Raw genomic sequence first — 4,250 nt, 5'->3', positions numbered from 1 at the left:
AAAGAAAGAAAGAAAGAAAGAAAGAAAGAAAGAAAGAAAGAAAGAAAAGAGAAAATGTGGTTAGGGGCTAGGTCTTCTCATAGCAAGGAAAGGCAGCCTCCTGGAGACTGCTGAGCCTCCAGAAGGATTTGTGATTGCAGGATTTGTGGGCACGACTGAGTTTAGTGGGCAAGCCCCCCCATGAGTTTAGTGGGCAAGTACCAATGCTGACTGGTTGGGGCACTCCCTGTACCAACTAATAAATATTTTGGATATCACCATTGCTTTTTGGCAGGAGTTATCGGATTCAGTTTCCGGGGCAAACCAAAAGTGGGTCAAGTCGATAGACCAAAAATATCCAAGTTGGAGTGGGAATAGAAATGAAATGAGTTTCATCCATCAAATACTCATGGAGTGCTCACCTTGCACACAGCTTTGTAGGAGATGCTAGATATTCAGTTAATTCTTCATTTTGTGTCACCCAACAGCTTGGGCTCCCTAGCACCAGAACCACTTAGATGCACCCCAAAATTATTTCCCTGAGTGATTCTGAATCGGTTCATTCATTTGGTATTTATGTATTGAGTCCTTCCTACTGGTTTGATATCCAACCAGGGACTAAAGTTGAATGAATTAGGTGGGCCATGACTGGATACGTTAATTTTTTTAAACCATTATATTTCAGAATACTTAGTAGTAATTCACTTAACCAAGTAGATGTCTTAACTGTGTGACCCATGAGCTCAGCTTCCTACCATAAGGAAGGAAGCCAAAAAGTTGGGGGTGCAATTTCCCACCTTAGGGTCTGTGAAGAGACTTTTGGGAAGCAGCCGATGTCCACAGGGTTACTCTTGATTTGGTTATTTTGGACAAAAAGTGCAATAGATGACATCTTTGAAATAAAAGGAAAGAATGGGTTCTAAAATTTGGACGTAAAAAATCTCAGAAATTATGTTTACAGATAAAAAGAATATTTGACCAGAACATACCCCTCCAAAACTCATTATCCTCCTCTGCCTTTATGGTTTTTTGCTTATGAGATATTCTTTGCTAAGTTGGGGGAAGACTTTTTGTGGGAAAACGTGAAACACTAAGACAAGGCAGGGTGGGAAAAGAAATGAAAGAGGCCATGCGCTATTACAAAAGCAACTTTTCAAATACATTCACAGACGAGTAAGGGCAGGTGTGCAATTCTTTCTACTGCTACTAGGCCCAACTGTACCCTGTTAATTTAAGAAGTGTTAATTTGTCTCTGGAAGAAAACCAGAAGTTGTCCCTTATTCACAAAGCCACAAGGGAGCAGGTTATGCAAAAACTGGATGGAAGAAGAGAGGGACAAGGAGAGAAGACAAGAGTAAAGGAAGAAGGTGTAGTAGAGGTGGGCAGAGCTTAAGGACAGTTTTCTTAATTGTTAATGATGATTACATAGATTCTGACAAATTCCCCCAGAATTTTTCTAAGATGGCTGGTTAATATGTAATTGTTGAGTTTTACAAATATTCGAAGACATTACTTGAATTCCAGAATTAAAGTTGTGCTATGCCAAATAGAGAACTGTATAAAATGTTTTCCAACTGAGTTCATATTTGTTTCATCCAACATGAATAAAATGTTAATACTAAATATAAAAACCACGCAACTACACTTATCATGGTGAGCATTGAGTAATGTGGAGAATTGTTGAAACTAATACAACATTGTATGTTCATTCAATAAATAAATAATTAAAAATAATAAAATAAATCAAATAACAAAAGATAATAACACATAATCATAACACAATCATAATATCAAAACTAAAATTCCGCTGCCAATTATATGTTAGATGATACTTTGTTTCTACAAGGAAGTGATAACCCCTCAAGAAGAACCTTCAAATTTAATGGTTGCATACCCACAAATCTCTAGTCTAGTTTCCCCACAAAAACATGCCTTCAATCCATAAGGAGCTGGGATTGGATCTTCATGGTACCCAAGAGCTGGCTGATTGGTAATTGATTCAATTTCTCAGTGTTCATTCTAATGGTTAGCATGTTAAGTATAGCCTAATTTGGAAAAAAAAAAATCAAATGTACCTGAGAGATTAAAATCTATGGCATATTCACCAAAGATAAATCAGTATGTGTCCACCACATGGTTCTGACTCTCAATCTGTCATGCATCCAGTGTTAACAGATGAATTCTTATTAGAGCTATTGGTACTTGAGGAAATTCAGTTGATGAGTAAATATCAATGAACAAATAAAATGAAATAACAATATCTGCGATGATGATTATCTGCAGGAAGTGATTATTAAAAACACGTTTGAGATCCTGGTGAAATCATAATAAAACCAAAGTTTCTGTGATTCCATAATACTAACTGCCTGGGTATGGAAAGGACCAAGAAACAGAAACAAAAACATAAGCAAACCAAAACAAACAAAGGTATTCATCCAGTTACTTAGAAACGTAAACGTGGTAAAGATATTAGAAACGTAAATGTGGTGAAGATATCTAACAATGTCATTTGAACTATAGTCCTTTTTCTCACCCACTTAAATAAGCCCAGATCCCCACTTAATGTCTATGAATTTGCATATATTGATCTTTCTGCTCATTTGCTACTGGGAACAATGGACACAAATAAGAAAATCCAGAATCTTCTCATATAACTTTTTTTTTTGTATTTCTAGCCTAAGGATACATTATTCATTCGCTTGATTTAAGTAAGTCTTTGACTTCTTAGATTTAGCTAACCAGCATGAAATCTACAGCATGCACCCAGCAAATGAAGACAGATGTTAGTGAAGGGAAAGCCCCTTCATGGTTCTCATAAAACCTCTCAAGTTGCAGGCTGATGGTTATTTTCTCCTTAAAAGGTATCAAAAGTTACAATTGTAAAAGTTTGCATGGTGGGAAATGGCATAATTCTCCCCACCAGTGCCTATAAAATTCTCATCATTTTCTCTCTCTTTTGATAATCGCTGGTTTGCCAAGACGTTTGTTTTCACTTGAGATCTTTTTTCACTTTTACTATTTCACATCAAGAATTGAACGTGTAGGAAAAATGTATTTTAATATTTAAGACTGTAACATTTTCTTTTGAAAAATTTTGTCTCTCAGGCGGAACATGTGAATGGTAATGAATCACTGGAGTTTTCCATGATGTCCTGAGGCCGTGGTGCACAGGACACTAAAATTAATCATTGTAACTGCTTTTAATTTGAGATAATTGCATCCTTGCTTCCCAGTAGTTTTCTCCTGAAGTCTCTCTCTGGCTCATAGCAGATGTTGTGATGTTTGAAACTTGCTCAAATGCATTTCTTCTCCAGGGTTCTGTCATAAGAAGGCCACTAATGAGAAAACAGAATTTGAATAGAGCGTGGGACCCTGACCTGGTTGTGTACTTATCTGACCATTTGCTCAGATCTATTTTCTATGGATTATAAAATGAGATGATGTTGAGTAAACTCCCAAATTAGCATTTTCTCTTTCTCAGTCTTCTGGAAACTCTCCAGATGGATTAAAATGAAAGTAACATCATGCATGACCATGTGATCCCAGAGACAGATGAAGATAGGAAGAAGAGATCATATAGTGGGTCCCAAGTCCTTGATAAAAATGAATTCATCCAATATGGACTCTCAATTCCTAATTTAAAAATGCAGGTATGGGTGCCCAGGTGGTTCAAATGGTAAAGCGTCCGACTCTTGATTTCAGCTCAGGTCATGATCTCAAGGTCGTGAGATTGAGCCCAGCATCGGGCTCCTTGAGGGGCGTGGAGCCCACTTAAGATTCTCTCTCTTCCTCTTCTTCTGCGCCCCCCAAAAATGCAGGTTATAACCCATTCTTTTATTTTTGTCACACTGTAAAGTCATGGCTATTCTACAAATTGACTGTGTTCATCCTCTTCAACTAGGTCACTTGGAAACCAAGCTCTAGCTTGACAATAGTCATCTAATTTTACTATCTCCCTCATTCTGTCTGCTCCTGATACCAGCCCAGTGAAGTTTAAGTCATAAAATGAATGAACAAAGAACATTGCATCTGCTCATGGCATGTTCAGGAAATGCAAGTAGATGGGGTTGGGTTTAAGAGGACAGTTGTGATGAAAAATGTAGTAAAGCCTGAGACTGGGAAGGGGAGACAAGGGAACTCTTAAATGAAGCAGGAAAAATACATACCAAAGCCCTAAAAGGGCTCAGCTCACAATCCCTGTACTGTGTGTATGCACCTACACATCTCCATACAATACATCACACACTGCTGCCTCCTTCTAGACTTCCATG

Source organism: Mirounga leonina, unplaced genomic scaffold (genome assembly GCF_011800145.1).
Source record: "Mirounga leonina isolate KUSES-001 unplaced genomic scaffold, KU_Mleo_1.0 Mir_172, whole genome shotgun sequence".
Classification (NCBI taxonomy): domain Eukaryota; kingdom Metazoa; phylum Chordata; class Mammalia; order Carnivora; family Phocidae; genus Mirounga; species Mirounga leonina.
The sequence above is the reverse complement of the archived record's forward strand: the minus strand, read 5'-3'. Positions refer to the sequence as shown.